Below are 22,380 nucleotides of genomic sequence, written 5' to 3'. Positions count from 1 at the left end.
CCAGAAGTGTCCATCCCACCACCGGAACAGGCCCACACTGAGGATAGCAGCTCTGTCGACAGTGAACCTGATGACCAGCCCGGACCATCGGGGACCTCTGGGCAGTCGGTTCCCCTCAGGCAGCCACAGGCCACACCAGACCCGACCCCCTCTGCCGACACCAGCACAGCTCCCACCCAGCGGGCCCATGCCTCTGTCTCTAGGACAGCTCAATCAGCGGTGTGTCTGCCACTACAGGGCACCCAGGCTAACCCAACACCCCAACAACAACAGGGACCTGGGGGCAGTGGTAGCGTGCACACCGTCCAGGGGACAGAGGCCGGGGGAAACCGGGCAGCTCGGAGGGCTGCTGTGCGACAGGGTGGGGAGGAGAGGCCCAGGGAACCCACTCTCCAAGAGGCCCTCACCACCATCATGGGGGCATACCACCACTCCCAAGAAACGATGGCGACGGTACTGGCCAGGTTCACTGAGATCCAGGCACAGCAGGAGGAACGCTACATGGGGTTCAGGGAGGAGCTGAGAATCATCGGGACCGCAATGGGGACCATCGTCCTGGCCCTCCACAGGATAGAGGACGCGTTGCGGGACCATGGTGCACCACACAGGGCCCCTGTCACTAGCCCGGACCAGGAACAGCCTACCACCTCCGCCGGCGCTAGTGGACAGGAGGTCCCAACACCTCGACAGCCCCCCAGAACCCCACCTCCTGCTGAAGAACAACCACCCCGTAAGAGGAGCCTGAGACCAAAGAAAAAGACAGAGTAGGATGTCAAGACCCCCGCCTGCAGGACATACCCCCTCAAGTCTTCCCACTGTCCCACATTGCCACCCTGTCCAACCATGAACTGCCTATGCTCCATCCTTCCACAGCCAAAAGGACAATGCACCTGTGAGACTGAGAACTGGACTCTGCCATGGATATTCCTCCACCCCCACCCATCACCCTTAGAATCACATGTACCGATATCTAGCACTGTAAATAAATCACATTTTGCACACAAATCTGTTTTGAGTCATGCTGTATTATTGACAAATGTATTACATATTACTGTTCGATTTCTGTTCTGTCAATTAGTCATGACAACATACCAATGTCAATACGCTGTATTTCATGGGCGAACCAAGCAGAAGTCAGGTACTGAGTCAGACAGCACTGAGAAGGGAAGGGAAAGGCAAAAATTAATGAAAAACATCTGTGGGGAACTACAGAAAGTACAGATGCAGGAGGCTATAAGCAATTGTGAAATGGCGTGGGTGATTCTTACCTGGGTGTTACTGGAAATACTGTTGTATCACTCTGTCCCTATTGTCTGTGTCGTCCTCTGAGTCTTCCTCCTCTTCACTCTCCACAGGCTCCACGGCTTCTACAACACCACCATCTGGACCATCCTCCTGCAGGAAAGGCACCTGGCGTCGCAAAGCCAGGTTGTGAAGCATACAGCACGATACGATGATATGGCACACCTTCTTTGATGAGTACATTAGGGATCCACCTGTCATATGCAGGCACCTAAACCTGGCCTTCAGGAGGCCAAAGGTTCGCTCAATCACCCTCCTAGTACGCCCATGGGCCTCATTGTAGCGTTCCTCTGCCCTTGTCCGGGGATTCCTTACTGGGGTCAGTAGCCACGGCAGGTTGGGGTAACCAGAGTCACCTATTAGCCACACACGTTGTCTCTGTAGCTGCTCCATCACATAGGGGATGCTGCTATTTCGCATCACATACGCGTCATGCACTGACCCTGGGAACTTGGCATTTACATGGGAGATGTACTGGTCAGCCAAACAGACCACCTGGACATTCATCGAATGATAAGTTTTTCTGTTTCGGTACACCTGCTCATCGTCTTTTGGGGGTACCAAAGCCACATGGGTCCCATCAATGGCACCAATGATGTTGGGGATATGTCCAAGGGCATAGAAATCACCCTTCACTGTAGGCAAGTCACCCTCCTCGGGGAAAATGATGTAGCTCCGCATGAGTTTCATCAGGGCAGACAACACTCTGCTCAAAATCTTAGAAAACATAGGCTGAGACATTCCAGATGACATGGCCACTGTGGTCTGGAATGACCCACTGGCCAAAAAATGGAGGACTGACAAAACCTGCACCAGAGGGGGAATCCCTGTGGGTTGGCGGATGGGGGACATCAGGGCTGGCTCCAGCTGGGCACACAGTTCATGGATAGTGGCACGGTCAAGTCTGTATCGAAGTATTATATGGCGTTCTTCCATTGTCGACAGGTCCACCAGCGGTCGGTACACGCGAGGATTCCTCCTTCTCATCGCAAGTCCCAGCGGACGGTGCCTAGGAAGGACAACATGGAGCACAGAGTCAGGCAAACCACAGGTACGTACAGACAGCTTGCACAGTTAAAGAATGGCAATGGGTTGAAAGGCGTGTATGTGTGGCAATGCAAGGCCTAGGCCTGTGTGTCGCAGTCAAAATGAAGCCATGTGGGCCCTTGAAATGGCGGCTGCCTGACCTGTGAAGTGGGACAATGGGATGTGAGGTCAATGCGCTGGCGGGGCACACCGTGGCGGTAGGCGGTCGAAGACCGCGGCGCAAAGCCGCATTGGTTAACATTGAAGCCTATGGGTTTCAGGAGCCAATGACGAAGTGCGCCGGCGGTCGCGGTACGCACCGCCGCGGTACGCACCGCCGCGGGCGTGACCGCCATTTTCTATCTGCTTAATCACTCGAGACCTGATCATCCACAGGAGAGGACCTATACTGCAAGTGCTGCTGTGACCTCGGTCTGGAAGATACAATGGCTTCTGCGACTGGGGAAAGGGCCCCTGCCTTCACGTCTGAAGAGTTGGAGAAGCTCGTGGATGGGGTCCTCCCCCAGTATGCGCTACTCTACGGTCCTCCAGACCAACAAGTGAGTACACCGGGTGCTAATGGAATGGGCTATGCCTGTGTGGATTGGGGTGGATGTAAGTTGGTGGGGTGGGGGGCGAATGAGGAGTGCAACGCCCGACAGATGAGAGCATGTGCCATATGGCAAAGTGGGTGGGTGGGGGCCAATTACATCTAACATGCAGGTCATTGATGATTTCCTCCTTTCCACCCTGTACATGTCTAATAGGTCAGCGCCCATCAGAAGATCGAGATTTGGCGTGCCATCGCCAAGGAAGTCCGGACCTTGGGGGTCCACAACAGACGGGGCACCCACTGCCGCAAGAGGTGGGAGGACATCCGCCGCGGAACATGAAGACCGCAGAAACACTGCTGGGGATGGCCTCCCAACCTAGGAGGGGTGCCAGTCGCACCATGACCCCCCTGATGTCCCGGATCCTGGCGGTGGCCTACCCTGAATTGGATGGGCGCTTTAAGACATCACAGCAGACACAAGGGGGTGAGTATCAGCACATTCTCCTATCTTTCTGCGCAGTGGAGGCGTCTGGGTGGGGGAGGAGGGCTGTGGGTGACATTAGGCCAGGGCGCTTTCTGTAGTGTAGTCCTCTCCCTTAGGCATGGCCCTGTGCCCCCGGCCCCCACCTCTGTAGGGTGACAAGTACAGCCATTGAAGGTCCAGCATCTCCCATGTGCGCGTTTGACGTCTCTTGGCCTGTTGTCTTAGTGAGTAGTACTGAGTAGTGTACCCCGAATGCGCGGCTTAGTGCATTAGGCACCTGTGTCTGTCCTCTCCGCCAATGGTGTTGACATTGCATGCACTCAACCTGGTCTTCTTTTTTCTCCCCCCACCCTTTCTCTTCATCTTCTTGTGCATGTGTGCATTAGCATCATCAGGCGGAGGAGATATGGCATCGGAGCACGAGGGAGCTGCAGGACACAAGGCCCCAGTGGGCCCAGGAACAGACACCGAGGGCACCAGTGATCCGGAGGGCGACGGGAGCACCACGACGGGGACCGCTGGTGAGAGCAGCGAAAGCGACACGTCCTCGGATGGGAGCTCCCTAGGGGTGGCGGCAACATCCGTGCCCCCCGCCTCTACAGGTACAGCCGCCACCCAGCGCACCAGCCCCGCCCTCCCAGCAGCCCCTCAGTCTTCGCTCCGTGCCGGTTCGCCCAGGAAGGCACGCGTCTCCTTCGCCCCAGGCACCTCAGCCCCTGCCCCTGTTGCCCCTGCTGCCCTCAGTGCGGAGCTCATTGACCTGGTAAGGACGCTCATTGTTGGGCAGACGACCCTTTTGAATGCCATCCAGGGTGTGCAAAGGGAGGTGCAACAGAGCAATGCGTACCTGGAGGGCATTCATTCGGGTCAGGCTGCCCATCAACGAGCGTTCACTGCTCTGGCCTCAGCACTGACGGCAGCCATTGTCCCTGTTTCCAGCCTCCCTCTTCTGACTGCCTCCAGCCTGTCTCTGTCTCCTGTTCCTCAGCCTATCCCATCCACACCATCAGACCAGCCTGCACACACCTCAACACCCAAGAGCAGCTCATCCAAACACAAGCACCACAGATCCCGCAAACACTCACCCGAGCAACACCCAGATGCAGACATGCCAACAGCCACTGCCACCCCTGTGTCCCCCTCCTCCTCGTCTCCCTCCTCCCTCCCTGTGATGTCTACACTCACACCTGCATGCACCCCAACATCAGCCAGTGCTTCCATCACCACCTCACCCTCCAGTACAGTCCACACTCGTGCAGTCACCACCCCCACTGCCATGTACACGTCCCCTGTGTCCTCTCCCACTGTGTCTGTCACCCCCTCTTCCAAGACACACAAACGCAGGCAGCCACCCACCCAACAGCCATCCACCTCACAACAGCCTACAGCACCAGCACCTTCACCCAATGACAGCACACCTGACTCTCCTACAACCACCTCCTCTACCTCCACTTCCATCTCCACTTCTCCTACCCTTTACCTTGGCCCTAAAAAACTTTTCCTGGCTAACCTTAACCTCTTTCCCCCCGATGACCTCCCCCATCCATCTTCAAAGAGTCCCAAGAGCACCGCAGCCACCACCAGCCCAGCTTCGGGTGTCACTGTTGTGCCTGGGTTCTGGAGCCCACCCTTTGCCAGCAGTGACACATCGATCAGCAGCAAGGACACGTCCAGCCCCCCCCCCGGCAAGAGGACCCGCAAAAACAAGGACCGCCGTGCGAGGACCGACAGGGCTGCCCCCAAGGAGCAATGTGCGGCCACTTCACCACCCACACCATCTAGGGGAGGCAAGGGCCCGAGAGCCCCATCAAAGGAGCGGAAGGGCAGCAGGAGCGCGGAGAAGGTGGACCCCACATGCCACATCCCAGCTGGGAAGGAGGACACTAAGGAGGCCAGGAGTCCGTCCCCGAAGGGTACAGAAACGTCACGGTCCGAGGGTGACTGAGCAGGGAGTCGAGGCCAGGTCTGGCTACCTTGACCTGCTGGATGAGCACCGCTGAACAGGGCCCGCAGTGCAGAAGATCACCGCTGAACCGGGCCCCGCCGTGGAGAAGAGCACCGCTGAACAGGGCCCCGCCGTGGAGAAGAGCACCGCTGAACAGGGCCCCGCGGTGCAGAAGAGCACCGCTGAACAGGGCCCACGGTGCAGAAGAGCACCGCTGAACAGGGCCCCGCCGTGGAGATAGGCACCGCTGAACAGGGCCCGCGGTGCAGAAGAGCACCGCTGAACAGGGCCCCGCCGTGGAGATAGGCACCGCTGAACCGGGCCCCACCGTGGAGAAGAGCACCGCTGAACAGGGCCCCGCCGTTTCAAGCACCGCTCCGCTGGGCCCTTTCTCTGAGGCACCGCTCCGCTGGGCCCTTCCTCTCAAGCACCGCTCCGCTGGGCCCTTCCTCTCAAGCACCGCTCTGCTGGGCCCCGCCGTCTCAAGCACCGCTCCGCTGGGCACCGCCGTCTCAAGCACCGCTCCGCTGGGCCCTTCCTCTGAGGCACCGCTCCGCTGGGCCCTTCCTCTCAAGCACCGCTCCACTGGGCCCCGCCGTATCAAGCACCGCTCCGCTGGGCACCGCCGTCTCAAGCACCGCTCCGCTGGGCCCTTCCTCTGAGGCACCGCTCCGCTGGGCCCTTCCTCTCAAGCACCGCTCCGCTGGGCCCTTCCTCTGAGGCACCGCTCCGCTGGGCCCCGCCGTCTCAAGCACCGCTCCGCTGGGCACCGCCGTCTCAAGCACCGCTCCGCTGGGCCCTTCCTCTGAGGCACCGCTCCGCTGGGCCCTTCCTCTCAAGCACCGCTCCGCTGGGCCCTTCCTCTCAAGCACCGCTCCGCTGGGCACCGCCGTCTCAAGCACCGCTCCGCTGGGCCCTTCCTCTCAAGCACCGCTCCGCTGGGCACCGCCGTCTCAAGCACCGCTCCGCTGGGCCCTTCCTCTGAGGCACCGCTCCGCTGGGCCCTTCCTCTCAAGCACCGCTCCGCTGGGCCCTTCCTCTGAGGCACCGCTCCGCTGGGCCCTTCCTCTCAAGCACCGCTCCGCTGGGCACCGCCGTCTCAAGCACCGCTGAACCGGGCCCCGCCGTGGAGAAGAGCACCGCTGAACAGGGCCCCGCCGTCTCAAGCACCGCTCCGCTGGGCCCTTCCTCTCAAGCACCGCTCCGCTGGGCACCTCCGTCTCAAGCACCGCTCCGCTGGGCCCCGCCGTCTCAAGCACCGCTCCGCTGGGCACCGCCGTCTCAAGCACCGCTCCGCTGGGCCCTTCCTCTGAGGCACCGCTCCGCTGGGCCCTTCCTCTGAGGCACCGCTCCGCTGGGCCCTTCCTCTCAAGAACCGCTCCGCTGGGCCCTTCCTCTCAAGCACCGCTCCGCTGGGCCCTTCCTCTCAAGCACCGCTCCGCTGGGCACCGCCGTCTCAAGCACCGCTCCGCTGGGCCCCGCCGTCTCAAGCACCGCTCCGCTGGGCACCGCCGTCTCAAGCACCGCTCCGCTGGGCCCTTCCTCTGAGGCACCGCTCCGCTGGTCCCTTCCTCTCAAGCACCGCTCCGCTGGGCCCTTCCTCTGAGGAACCGCTCCGCTGGGCCCTTCCTCTCAAGCACCGCTCCGCTGGGCCCTTCCTCTCAAGCACCGCTCCGCTGGGCACCGCCGTCTCAAGCACCGCTCCGCTGGGCCCTTCGTCTCAAGCACCGCTCCGCTGGGCACCGCCGTCTCAAGCACCGCTCCGCTGGGCACCGCCGTCTCAAGCACCGCTCCGCTGGGCCCTTCCTCTGAGGCACCGCTCCGCTGGGCCCTTCCTCTCAAGCACCACTCCGCTGGGCCCCGCCGTCTCAAGCACTGCTCCGCTGGGCACCGCCGTCTCAAGCACCGCTCCGCTGGGCCCTTCCTCTGAGGCACCGCTCCGCTGGGCCCTTCCTCACAAGCAACGCTCCGCTGGGCCCTTCCTCTCAAGCACCGCTCTGCTGGGCACCGCCGTCTCAAGCACCGCTCCGCTGGGCCCTTCGTCTCAAGCACCGCTCCGCTGGGCACCGCCGTCTCAAGCACCGCTCCGCTGGGCCCTTCCTCTGAGGCACCGCTCCGCTGGGCCCTTCCTCTCAAGCACCGCTCCGCTGGGCACCGCCGTCTCAAGCACCGCTGAACCGGGCCCCGCCGTGGAGAAGAGCACCACTGAACAGGGCCCCGCCGTCTCAAGTACCGCTCCGCTGGGCCCTTCCTCTCAAGCACCGCTCCGCTGGGCACCGCCGTCTCAAGCACCGCTCCGCTGGGCCCCGCCGTCTCAAGCACCGCTCCGCTGGGCACCGCCGTCTCAAGCACCGCTCCGCTGGGCCCTTCCTCTCAAGCACCGCTCCGCTGGGCCCTTCCTCTGAGGCACCACTCCGCTGGGCCCTTCCTCTCAAGCACCGCTCCGCTGGGCACCGCCGTCTCAAGCACCGCTGAACCGGGCCCCGCCGTGGAGAAGAGCACCGCTGAACAGGGCCCCGCCGTCTCAAGCACCGCTCCGCTGGGCCCTTCCTCTCAAGCACCGCTCCGCTGGGCACCGCCGTCTCAAGCACCGCTCCGCTGGGCCCCGCCGTCTCAAGCACCGCTCCGCTGGGCACCGCCGTCTCAAGCACCGCTCCGCTGGGCCCTTCCTCTGAGGCACCGCTCCGCTGGGCCCTTCCTCTCAAGCACCGCTCCGCTGGGCACCGCCGTCTCAAGCACCGCTCCGCTGGGCACCGCCGTCTCAAGCACCGTTTATGGTTCACTGTGCCCACCATGCCTCCTCCTTGGAGACTGTCATCCACCTGATGGACTGTGGCTTTGCACTCCCCAGGATGGTCCAGTGGGCAGCCCACCCACTGTAGAGACATTGAGAGACTGTGGCTTTGCACTCCCCAGGATGGTCCAGTGGGCAATCCACCCTCTGCAGAGACTTGAGAGACTGTGGCTTTGCACTCCCCAGGATGGTCCAGTGGGCAGCCCAGCCACTGTAGAGACATTGAGAGACTGTGGCTTTGCACTCCCCAGGATGGTCCAGTGGGCAGCCCAGCCACTGTAGAGACATTGAGAGACTGTGGCTTTGCACTCCCCAGGATGGTCCAGTGGGCAGCCCAGCCACTGTAGAGACTTGAGAGACTGTGGCTTTGCACTCCCCAGGATGGTCCAGTGGGCAGCCCACCCACTGTAGAGACATTGAGAGACTGTGGCTTTGCACTCCCCAGGATGGTCCAGTGGGCAGCCCACCCACTGTAGAGACATTGAGAGACTGTGGCTTTGCACTCCCCAGGATGGTCCAGTGGGCAGCCCACCCACTGTAGAGACATTGAGAGACTGTGGCTTTGCACTCCCCAGGATGGTCCAGTGGGCATGGTGGCTCCTCGTGGATCTGGCGTCGTGGACTCATGTGGCTGTGGTGCCCCCCCCTTCCCTTCCCCCTGAGGTGCCTGTAGTTTTTACATCTGATGCCCCTGCAGTGTTCTCTCCAAAGGACTCAGGTCTCCTGTGTGGGCTTTGCCCTTGTTTCTCAAGACTTTGGCCCACGGACATGCTGAATTCGTAGGATGTGCAGGACTTGTTACTTCAGTTATACACTGATGTGTATGTCATTAGTTTTGTTGTGGATATCTTTCATGGTTGTACGCTAATTTTCTGGAGCTTTTTGGTACATAAATATTTATTCCAAATATGATTATGTCCTGGCATTTTTCAGGGGTGTTTGGGTGGTGTCACAGTGACTTGGTGCTCTGCATTGGTGAGTACATAGTTGGGGGGGGTCGCATATGTGTGTGCCCGTAACCTTTCGTCCTCCCCCTCCCGTGTGTCGTAGGTGCAGTACTCACCGTTGTCGTCTGCGCCGGACTTCGTACTCGTGGTAGATGAGAAGGTAGACGAGAGCAGGTAGGATGTTTAATTCGGGTTCCATGCTGTCCTCCTTCCTCCTGGAGTGCGTAGTGGTGAGCGTTTTCCCGTCCGTAGTCTGTTTCCGCCGTGTTTTTATCGGCGGTGCTCCCGCCCCGGAAAAGGTGGCGTATTGGTGAGTTGGAATAGTGTGGGCGGTACATTGTCTGCCGCCTGTCTGTTGGCGGTGACCGCCGCGCTGTTTGTTTGTACCGCCGTGGCGGTCGGAGTGTTAAGGTGGCTGTCTGTGTTGGCGGTTCCCGCCAGGCTCAGAATCCCATTTTTTTTACCGCCAGCCTGTTGGCGGGTTGGCCGCCGCTTTAACACCGACCGCAAGGGTTAGAATCACCCCCAAAGTCCTTAAAATTAAACTCCAATGGTATATATGCAGCAGGAATTACAGATAAAAAAGTGATCATCCCAACACAAAATCCAAGTGTAACGTGACCAGGAGATGGACAAAGCAGTAGGAGGAGCCTGCTGGACAGGAATAAGAAGTTGGAGATTTTGGGGCACTTACTTTCTGTTGAAAAAAAAAAAAAAGAATGCTTCTAGCACTGAACTGTCCTTTGGAGTAGACTATTCACTGGAAACTGGCTTTTCAAGTGGATTGAGCAGCTTTTTGAGTAGAAAATCTACTTAAGAAGCAGCCGCTTGCACTCACCAGCAGCAAAAAAAAGAGACAGAAGGCTCTTTAGTGACTGGAAGGCTCTTGAGAGGGCAGCAAATATTGCAAGCACTAGCTAGGGGCTTGCAAATCTCATCCCTCTCGCCAACGTGTGCCTAAACAGCTCTTGCATGTAAAAACGGGAAACAAATTATGCCACATGGTAGATGGGAAAATTTAGTGGAAACTCAACCTTACATGAGTAGCGCGGAGTTTGCAAATTCTGTTAACTCCGCCAGTGGAACATATTTTTTTTGCCTACACCTAGTTCACTCTCATCTCAACAAATTCCACTAGATACAAATCAGACAATGTAGTAACTTGAGACAAAGATATATATGACATACCTTCCTTAAAGATGGTAATACCAATTTTAATAAATGCTGAATCTAAATGTACACCTTGTGATTAATGAATAGTAAGAGCATATGCTAGAGAAACTGAAAACTGTTTCCTTCGAACAAATACATCTTTCACAATGTGGAATAGATCTTCTAATCTGCTTTGCGCTGTCAGTCTGATCATATTTAATCACTAGGTATTCCACCTCATTCCTATTAGGGAAAGTAATAAAATCATCAACTTTACCCATAGCATCATTGTCCAAACCTTCCTCAACATTTACATCTTGATGCAAAATGACTCTATAGTTTTTGCAAAGACCTAAAAATTTCTCCAATCCTGCAGTTTGTCAAACAGATTATTATTTTTGAATCCAGTTTTGCTTGTAACTTTTTATTTAGCAGGACAGTGACACCCTGGTTTTACATTTTGCCCATTGCCTTCCTTTGCAACATTTCTCCTTTCTCAAATTTCAACAGTTCTTTGTTGAAGAGGCATACTCCCCCAATGTAGGCATTAGTCACACATAGGTTTACCTTCTTATATGAACGTGAACATTAGTTCTGGTGCTGGCTTCGTCATTGGAAACAACTTTATAGGAAAATGACTTTCTAGAACACGCATTCCTTCCTTGGAAATAACACTTACTCTAATCTCTTTCAAAATATTTCCATATGCAATGTCCGAAGCTTGTCCCACACTTCTCATTGGTTCTCTGTATTCAATATTTAACCAAATATTCCCTTGCTGCCCAAAGAATTCCTAGCTTCATCATGGAGCAATGTTTTGAATCCAGACTGTTCTTTCACAGGTGTAAGTTGTAGAAGATCTCCAAAAACAATCAATTGTTTTCCTCCAAATAGCACATCATAATACATTCTCAAAACCTCCTGTATTTTCAGATGTACAAAGGAAAGCATTATGTTTGATACCATGCTCACCTCATTGATGATTAAAAAGTTTAACTTTTTATTAACTTTTTAAGACCATTGACACTTTGTGACAGGTTTCACAAGATAATGTTTGGTATTCCTGTTTGTTGTCATATTCCACAGGCAGCATCAAAAGTCAATCTAGAGCAATATCTTTGATATTGTGTGCAGCTAATCCAGCACGTGCTGTAAGCACACATGATAGACTGCAGTCTGAATTACACTCTGTTGTCTTCTGTGGGAAAGTAGTATGAACTTGTATTAGTAAACTTTTACCAGTACCAACTTGACTGCTGACATACAACATTATAGGGTTAAATGTTAAACCTGTAAATTGTTTGTTGTCATGAAGCAATCCATGGTTAACTGTGGCTTTCACCTCCAAATATATTTCCATTTCCTCATCATTTAGTTGTCCAAGTAAATCTGCCAAATTAATTGCTTTTCTGTCTTGTTTTCTCCATTGCAGTCTCCACTTCATACCTTGCAATAGAAGCCTAATTTTCAATTATAGGTTGTCAAAGTGGGCCTTGACATTGACCTGAGCTTTGTCTGCTTTGTGAACTCTCCTTAGCTACCTCAGCAGCAATTATATCTTCTGTTCAATTTCATCCTTCAACATTTTGAAGTGGTTTGGAACTCTGAGCACTGCATACTAGGGGTGGGGGTAGAGCTCTGCTCTGCTGGTAGAGTTAACAGAGTTTTTGGCACTCCGCACTCTGCTTGGAGCACAGAGTTCGGCTTAAAACTCAGCTAGCCCGGGCAGCAGAGCAGAGCTCACTGCTTGCGCACTGCAGCCCAGTTGTGGGCCACACAGTGCAAGCACAAGCACTCTGCTCTTGCTCTGTGTGGCCCATAACTGGGCTGAAGAGCACACTCGACCTGACATCAGTGGCGTGGAGCTGCTGAAAGCTGCAGAGCTGCACTGCCACCAGCTCCAGATCCGGGCCTCCCTCCTTTCATTGTCCTCAGCAGCCCAGGACCAGGGCACAGAGGGAGGAAGAGAGCCAGGCCGCTGGCACCGGGGACCCTGGTAAGACCCTTGTTTCGCTTTACTTCAATGTACACATGGGGGCCGGCACTGGGCATGGACAGTATTTGCATATGAAGGAGGTAGGAGGGGAGCATTGCCAGTGAGGCAACGTGGCAGACACGAAGTAAAGCAGCTCCACTCTGCCGCCCCGCTATCCGTCAAAATTAAATGACACAGAAGCAGTCTGGCGGGGGGAAAACTAGATCCCCCGCTGCTCTGAAGTACCCGGATGCTGCTCGATGATCAAATTGACCAGCTCCACTGGCAGTAACCGGCAGCAGCCTGCCAACAGCTCTAGCGTAGATGACGCACATGAGCTCTGCCAAGGACCTCCCTGTATGAGAGCCGTCTAGGTCCCCTGAGTGGTAAACGCTCAAAACGACTCGTGGAAACAACAGTGGCCGGAGGGACCCGAACACATCTCTCTGCCAGAAACTGGGAGAGAGGCAAGCATGCTGACCTAAGGTGGGCTGAAATAGGAAAGCGGTGGTGAATGGGTGGCTCTGGCCTGCAGACTATGTGAAAGGAAGAAGAACACTATACCAGAGGAACACGAAACACATGTATTGCGGGACCGCTAAAGGCTGCATGGGGGAAGCAGCATGAAAGTTGGACTTGAAAAGGGGAAGCAGGCTGAGGAAACGCCGCACTACCCTCGGTGCCTTGAATTTTTTGCACTGGTAATCCCTGTCAAACGAAAATGCTGAGACGATTCCCAAGCCATAGGAAGCCTTGGTCATAGCATTACCTGAACCCAAAATGTTTGGGTGAACTCCTATGGCCTAATCGAGGCCATTCGTGCTGTGTGGATTTGCCACCCAATAGAAGTGGCCTGTGATGGTGGTGGTATCACAGACATAACATTGTCGAGTGACTGGACCCAGGTGAGCGGAGGAGGGACACCTGGCAACTGCCCAAGATGGGGAAGACTCGAACAGCAGATCAGCATGCATGCTCTCGTGGTCAAGCAACCCCTTTACCAGCGCAGCAGGGAACACAAGATGGGAAGGTGCCCCAGGCCACCTTGGAGGCGAGAATAGATGTGGTACAGACGGCCAAAGAGCACAATAGGGATCTCGTTGGTGTCCAAAATAGACACCGTAGCTTTGGATCCAAGCCTGCTGCACTCGGACCACTGGAAACTTGCCAACAGGGAAAATACGACTGAAAGAGCAATAGACTCAATGTAACCACAAGTCTGTACCATGAAGGCATCGATGCAAGCACTTACTGACTGAGTACTGGAAACATGAATTGACGATGCAGAATGGCGGTCTCAGAGGAACAACATCCGCGTGGTGGGGCTCCCTGAAGGCACTGATGGGCATAATGTGGTACAATATATGAAACATTGTCTGCGTGGGCTTCTCCCTGCAGATACTCTGTCACATTTCTTTTCCATCAAGAGAGCCCACAGAGTGCCGACACATAGACCTCCGGCGGGTGCATACCCAAGGCCTCTGGTGAGCCGCTTCTTGGACTTTCGAGACAGAGATGCAGTATTACGGGAAACCAGAGCACCACCTGAGATACAGGTTAAAACTCAAAAATCATGTTCTTCCCAGACTATGCACTAGCAGTCCAACAATAGAGAGGAACCTTCCTTGCAGTTAAGCGCAGACTCTGCAAACTAGACCTTAAATATTCTTTGTTGTTTCCACCCCAATTGCGGGTGGTGACTAAAGACACCACACAATTCTTTTATCTCCAGAGGACACTTGGGAATGGTTAGAAACATCGGGCTTGGAGGGTCAGAAATCTGCTGCCCGAAACAGCAACAGGCACTTAAAAATTCCCACAGGAGAAACAGAAGTCCCAAGAGACGTGCTCCAAACCTAGAGCAAATACTAGCTGAGAGATGACAGGTGCTACAAGAGGCTGCTGCACTGACGGCCACACCTCACTGCTTGAGCCCAGAAGAGGAAAGGACACTGAAATCGGATGAAGAATGCTCCGTTACAGCATGGCCCTCTGGAAATTACTCTCTGCGCATACCAGATGTCAGCCCACAAATGACAGACACTATCATCTAGAACATTGAATCACGACAACAGTAAGGATGGTAGACAATAGACAGACTAAGCTGCAACTGTAAGCTTTCCCCGAGACACATTACAGGACAGACTAAGCTGCAACTGTAAGCTTTCCCCGAGACACATTAGAGGTGGCTTTTCCTTTTCCACTCTTCTTTCCTATCTCTCCTACCTACTTGATTTTTCTCACAACCTCCACTGCACATGAGACCGAATTATACTGATCTCTCAATGTGCCACTACTGATCCCCCCTTTAAAATAAGTATTGTTGTAGGTTTCAGTGGCCACTGGTTCATGTGTTCTGCTTCCATGGTATTCAATTCCTTGTATGTTGTACTTTATGCATTCATTGTTGATGATTGATATATGCGCCAGCGCCACTTGCCATAATGTGATCGGGGTGGTTGGGCTTCGGGTGCCCCGGTTGATAGTGTTGATGGGGAGGGTCATGGGGGTGTGGTTACAAATTCCACATGGCTGGTACTAAAATTCTGACCTGGAATGTGCTGGCATTCATACACCCAGTGGACGATATGCCATTTACACCTTTCTCCGAAGACACACAATACAGATCACGCTGCTACAGGAGTCCCACCTGACAACACCAGAAGTCAATAGATTGCGACGTAAATGGCATGGGCAGATATATTCCACAAGCTATTCCTCTTTTGCTTGAGGAACCCTCATCTGGATAAGAGCGGGAGTCCCATCTGTGGCTGAAGAGGTGTTGACTGACTCAGACGATAGATACGTATTGGTGAAAGGTCCATTGCATAGCAGACATATCCTCATTGACAACATTTCTGCCACTAACACTGATCTGCTTTCTTTCTTGCAACACTTAATAAAGACCCTATCTCATTGGGAAGGTGTGCCCTGGTTGTTGGGTGGAGACTTTAACAGCATTTTAGATATAATACTTGATCGTTCCTTCCTGCCACTTCCTCACACAGTAGCAGTCTCCAATGCACACAACTTTACTAAATGGTTGCAAGATTGGAACCTCCTTGATGTATGGCGCACTCAAAACAATCTCACTGGGGTCTACTCTTTCTTCTTGGCCCCACATGGACTACATGTGCATATTGATAGGTTGCTCTGTACTGCGCATCTCATACAACACATGCAACATGTAGCCTACATGGGCCAAACACACCCGGACCATAATCCACAATACCTTCAGTTGTGTTGGGACAGGGAGCACACACTGGTCCTACATGGCACCTGCAGCCTGCGGCATTGGAGGATCCAGCGTTCTGCGATTTGGTTAGTCACATGATAATGGACTAGTTTGACAGAAACGGGGGCTCCATTTTTCCCAGAGCCATAGAATGGGAAGCCTTTAAGGTGACTCTGTGTAGACATTGTATGGGACAGACCTGGAACATCTGCAGCCAGTTAGATGGGGAGGTGACACTACTTGAGCAGAAACTGATACATTTAGAAAATGAGGCAATTCAAAATAAGGGGACTCATCCTCCACTTATTGCAGCTCGTAAGGAGCATTTGACTCTTGGAAAGAATTCAATGTTTAAATTAAGCAACACACGCAGCTTAAACAGGATCTCTCCTGGCATGGTTCATAAAACAAGACACACCTCAATGTCACATTGCAACATTACGTAGCTCCATAAACATACTGCTATACACACAACGCAAAATAAATGTGGAGATAACCCAACATTTTACCACACTATATCGAACTACTAGTGCCCCCTCAATACATTAAATTGACTCTCTCCTGTCGGATCTTCAACTACCGCAGGCAACTCTGGAGCAAAGAATCGAATTGAATTAACCTATTTCATTATCAGAAATTCTAAATGCTATCAAGGCTCTGTCTACTAACAAAACTCCTGGTCCAGACGGACTGCCCTCAGAGTTTTAAAAGACGTATGCCTCACAACTCGCACCCCGCCTGCTCCTTCTGTATGAGGAGGAACTGGAATTGGTACGACTTCCCAACACACTTCGAGATGCCTTTTTAATTACCCTTCTAAAACCACACCAAGACCCCACACAGATTAATTCATATAGACCACTTGCACTCCTCAGTCATGATTATAAGATATTGGCTAAGATCATAGCCGATCGCCTGGCGCCATTGCTACCCAGCCTGGTCCATAGGGACCAGAATGGCTTTGTACTGACCCGAATTACATCTTTTAACCTACGTAGATTTTTCCGGATTTCCGACAATGCAACTGTGTGGTGGCCACTACGAGGATGTCTGATACTTGACCTAGAGAAGGCTTTTAATTCATTGGTGTGGCATTACCTTTTTCAGGTTTTACAACACATAGGGCAAGGCGCTCAATTTACTAGCATTGTCCAACTACTTTACACATTACCAGCAACCAGAGTACGCACTGGCTCCTCAATTTCGTCCATCATAAATATGGAGAGGGGCACGCAACAGGGATGTCCGCTGTCCCCTCTCCTGTTTGCCCTGGCAGTGGAACCCTTAGCCTTAATCCTCAGGGAAAGAGGACGAGAAGGGGAATACCTTTGGGAGGTGGTATAAACGTGGTTTTGCTTTGCGTGGACGGTTTCTGATATATTTACGAGATGTTATACATTTGCCCACCTCCATTTTCACAATACGCTCTACCTCTGTGCCACTATCAGGACTTCAAGTCAATTGTTCTAAATCCTATATCTTTTCATTTTCACCATGCAGGAGCCTTCCCCCTCCCCAACTGAAGCACCGTTGATGTGGCAGACACAGACTTTTCAGTATCTGGGAATACAGATATACCGCATGGAGGAACAACTACTAGAGGGCAACATAAGCTGGGCATTATCTTCGCTAAAAGCGCAGATGGCCTTTTGCAAAACCCTCCAGCTCTCTGTGACCAGCAGGGTTGCATTGTTAAAAATGGTTGCCTTACCTCGCTTATTATAATATTTTACAAATCTCCCAATATATTTCCCGGCGTCATTCTTTCGTACAATTAAGTGCATACTCTGTGAATTCCTGTGATTTCGAGTTATACTATAATGTGGCTCTATTCCAGTGGGTATCACATTGGCTCTCTGGACAGCAGCTGACGGACACAGCGACTCTAGCCCTAGCATTGACACATACTGACATACTTAATTTATTTCACCCATGCACAAAACACCCTGAACCTGTGGCCCCATTGCTGCGGATGGCATACCACTGCTAACACCAGAGTCTCAATCTCACTAGGGAAGTCACCCCTTGTGCACCGGCAATGGCACTCGTGGGGATACCAAGGGGAACACACATTACTTCCACAATGGAACTCACTGCCTGGATTATAGCCGTCATCCACACGCTAGGGGACCTATATGATAACCACTTTCTTTTCCCATTCCCCTGCGGGAGAATACTAATCTACCCTCTGGAGGTTTCCTTTTACATTATTCACCTATTAGAGTGCTGCAACAGAATTGGGGGCATATAAAACATGAACTGCCCACACATCTGACAATGCAGTATCTGCATGTACTTGGGCCCATATTTATACTTTTTTTGCGCCTCATTTGCATAATCTTTTGATGAAAAAGTGGCGCAAATTTATGAAATATAATTATATTTTGTAAGTTTGTGCTTCTTTTGCGTCAAAAAATGATGCAAATGTGGCGCGAAAAAAAAGTATAAATATGGCCTTTTTGAGGGAACGTATCTGGTACATTGGTTGGCGGAATCCTTAAGACATCACACGGCTGCGGGGTCATTGGGAGGCCCATAGAAAAGCACTGTTCACAGGCAAACAATGGTCCCAAGTATCGGAGAGCCCATTATACATACAGCGTAATGCCAGATTTCACCGCATTTACTTCTATATCATCCACAGAGCTCATCTGACCACAGCAAATCAACAGTTTCTTTCACAGGGTTGATGCGAACTGCCCCAGATGCCATATGGTGGATGTAGGTATTTGACACATGCTATGGCTCGTTCCTTCTCTATGGAACTATTGGAGAGCTATAATAGGCCAGTTAAAACATTATTTGAACCACACACTTCCTAGCACATGGGAAAAATGAATACTGGGGCTCTATCAAAGAACTAAATATAATTGTACTACTTCCAGATTTCCAGATCTAGGACTTCTATTATCCAAATGTTTAATCACCCAGAGGGGTAGAAGAAACCTGAGGTGCCGTGTTATGAGGCCTGGTCACAGTCTATGACAGTATGGGCACAGGCGGAAAGTGTAATACTCCATAAAGAGGACACGCTAGGCCTCCCTAGATACCCTATGACAGACCAATGGGACACAATCCTAGCAGACTTCCACGCATCACAGCAGAAGATACTAATGCTTCATAGAAAGTCTTGTTAGAACTGAATGAGCTCCCACCCGCCCCACATAGTAGGATGGTAAGGGGATGATATCAGGTAGTGCATGAGATAATACGGAATTAACAAAAGCTGGGCTCTAGACCCCTCCTTGCTATCTTGCAGGAGACCTGTAGACCCAGCATCAATTGATCCCTGTTATCACACACTTTCAAAACTGGTGGATAGTTATGTCATCCGAACTGGCTAATTGTGTTGTTTGTTTGTTAACATTTTAGCTATATAAAATTGATCTGTGCAATGCAGAAAAAAAAATTAAGGGGGTTGGTGTGGGGGGGGGCTGTGATTGGAGAAAAGGAAACTTGCTGCCAGAGCTCCACTTGAAAAGAACCTGTCTCCCCAGAGTTTCTGGGACAGGAAGTGGTGTTAAGGGGTACAGTGCTGAGGCCAGTAGGGAGAGCCAGAGACTGGGAAAGCATCAGCTGTGTGCTGAGTGGTAGTCTGGCAGCCTCCCTTTGATCAAGATATGTATAGGCTGAGGGAGTGCCTTAGAGAACAGTGGCAAGCAAAGCTAGGCACTTTGTGAAAATGCCAATCTGCTTGTGGTGAGCTGGTTTGTTGCTGCTAGTGCTAGGCCCTAAAGAAAGGGCAGTCTGGGGCTGTGTGTAGGTATACAGGAAGTGATTGCAAGGCTGGTGCAAGACAGGGGGTGTGCTTGGCCCTCTATAGCAAGTTTGTGAAGGAGGGCAGTTGGTGAAGGGAAGTGCGCAGGTGTGGTAGCAACAGACTCCAGACCAGTGGGCTGAAATTACAGCTTTCGCTGCCTAGGGTGCTGACCTGAATACGTTTGATCTCGGAAGTGAAATGGCCGCTAGCCCAACCTTGCTTCGTGCTTCTGAGATCGGGCGCATCCGGGCCAGGGTGCCAGTAGCGAAGGTGGCACTCAACAGCACACGGAACTCCACAGAATTCCACAGAGTTTTAAGCCAACTGTGGAATTTTGCAGAGTCGAACTCTGTAAACTCCGTCTACCACTTCTTAATACCATCTTTGCAGCATTAAAATAATCTTCATAGCTTTCAAACTCTCGTAGTAATTCTGTTGTTAAACGCCAAGGTTTACACAGCTACAAAAGTGCCAAATGGAAAACCTCTCTTTTATCAGAAGTCTGGATACTCAGTTTTCTATGGTTATTTAAATTGCATTTGCTATGTCACACCAAACACCCATTGCAACCAATTACTGCAAATTTTCCTTTATCTACATTTTCTGTCACATTGTTTCTATATGTATAATACTGGAGTACTTCATAGAGACAAACATTTTCAAGACATGGGCTTCTTTTTGGATAGTACTTGTCCAACATGTTCATTTCACAATGTCTGTCATGTCTGGCTTAAATTTGGCAAAATATAGAATTTCTGGAAAAGATTTTAAAACTCTATCTTGAGTTGATGTCAGGTCTAGACTTGTCCAAACAATGTCTCTTGACTTAGAATATAAACTACCTGAACTTAACAGATCACAGTATTCATAGGATCCACTTTCCCTGTGTGAAAGCATCTTCAAACTGAAGCTGTACAAATTCTTTCTTAGAACTTTTCAGAAGAGATTTATTGCCACACATCTTTCACCGCTGTCTTCTCAGATTTTGTTATGTATGATGTTATATAATGAGCAACAGCTATAGAGTTGTATGCCATAAATTGAATATCCCAATTGGTTTTCCACATTTTAAAAATGACAGGATTGCAGGCATTAATATATTTTGAAGCCTTTGCTCTTCTGAGGTTGTAGGTGTTTTTGGGTGATTGATGTCTCACCTCAGACATGAAACTGCTCACTTTTCCTTTTGAAATAACAGGTTCTTCAAAATCCAAAACTTTGTGCAACATTTTCCTTTTGCTCTGTATTTTCCCACACCCCATCTATGTAATTGGAGAAACAGGACTTTCTTCTTTAGCCCTTTTTCCGCAGTGTCTTTTGGGGTGCTCTATGTAATATACTATTCTATGAAAGAAAGTACAGACTTATCTGTGTCTGTTCCAAATTTGTGTGCATCTATTATCCACAACACAACCTCTTGCTTGGTACACTTATCTCCATAAGAAATCAGTGACTTCTCCAAGAGGTGAATTTTGTTTTGCTACAGATGAAGGACAACAGAGCTTGAAATCTGGTGTTGAAGAGCCTGCAAACATTTGCAGGGTCTAAAGAGCAAATATCTCTTGGTGTCTTCAATTTGATGCCTTTGATATTAGAGTTTGCATCTCTCAAAAACTCATGTAAATCATCCCCTGCACTCGCTGTACAACTCAGTGTTACAAACCAAGTTGGTTGCCTAAATTCCACAACATACAATTTATCTCACCATGAAGAGGATACCAATATTCATTGTCCCCTTGTTGGCATGTCCTCAGATTTATAAAATTGTACCCAAGCTTTTTACCTTTGCCATGATTTTTTTGCACAAAGTCTTATCCAGACAAATGTTGCATACCAACTGCAGAGTAAAGAATAGGGTTAACAGTGTATGACAGTTCAGACAAATCACTTTCAAATAACAGATGAAATACATATGGAATACTTTGTCAAAATCTAGGGTCCTCTGAATATAACCTTGTTGACCTATATTCCACTGCAGGTATTTGCACAGGGTAGTAGTAGTAGTACAAGGACTTTATTCGACTTTCAACAAGTCATAAAAGTAACAATAATTTACATTTTGATAAACAATAAATAAAATACAATAAGATAAGCTAAAATCTTAGAGATTAAAAAATAATAAATAATCTAACAGGGTGATAATCATACCATCTACGTGTTCCAGTTGGTACTAGTGAAGGAAAACATGTAACTTCTAAACATTTCACCTGCAAACTCATTGGAGCTCCTTTAGCTTGCTTCATTTGACAGAGTACAATCGCATTCCCATGACCTCCTTTGAATGCAGTGGATGGATTCTGTAGTGCTCATATATTTCTTCAGATCTATTCCTATTCACTTTTTCAAACTGCGCACTTGAAAATATCTCCCTCCATACAAATTCCATGTGTGTAAACATCTACATCTTTATAATAAACTTTATTCTGTTTAAGATAGAATGTAGCATTCTTCACATTATTCACATCCACTAGTTCCTGACAGATTTTTTGTTTTTTTAATTCACTAGAACAACAAACAGTTCATCCAGATCTCTCTCTACACCCACTGTTTCAAAATTGGCATTAAAAATCTAAAGGTAAAAACACACCTGTACCTTTAAGGCCTTTCTTAAACTCAGTGGGTGGCAGTTTTTCCCGTCTTACTTCCATTCAAACTATTGCTTGAAAAGGATGTATAGATTGTATCAGGTATTACTTCATAAATATTAAAAGGCCGAAGTTTCTCTGGAATTTCAACCACCCCTTATTTATTGTGCATTGCTCTGCCAGGCAGGTCTACAACCATTACGGGAGCCCCCAAGGCCTCAATAGTTATGCACATAATTTCCACTTTGTGCCTCACTAATTGTGGCCCTGGGGGGTGGTGAGGCGCAAAGTGGAAATTATGTGCATAACACTATGAACAGACATGAGGAGTTCGATATGGTGTGGCACTGGGAGGGGTATTAAAGCGGACCCATTATATTGTGTTTATGCAACAGTTGCCATCTGGTAAAAAGTATTGCATAACATTGTAACCACTTATTCTCTGGGGAGTGGGATTGCAAGCAGACCCTACATGCCAATGGTTCTGATAAGGTTACGAGGGCAAAACCTAAATTTGATATCCTGCTGCTCGATTTTTGGTTGCATTTATTGCACAAGTTATAGATAGTTCTCTTTAACTTTAAATCATGTACAGTGACCTTGGGGCAAAATTAATCAACAA

The sequence above is a fragment of the Pleurodeles waltl genome, chromosome 6 (assembly GCF_031143425.1).
Source record: "Pleurodeles waltl isolate 20211129_DDA chromosome 6, aPleWal1.hap1.20221129, whole genome shotgun sequence".
In the NCBI taxonomy this organism is placed as follows: domain Eukaryota; kingdom Metazoa; phylum Chordata; class Amphibia; order Caudata; family Salamandridae; genus Pleurodeles; species Pleurodeles waltl.
This window is presented reverse-complemented; position numbering follows the sequence as displayed.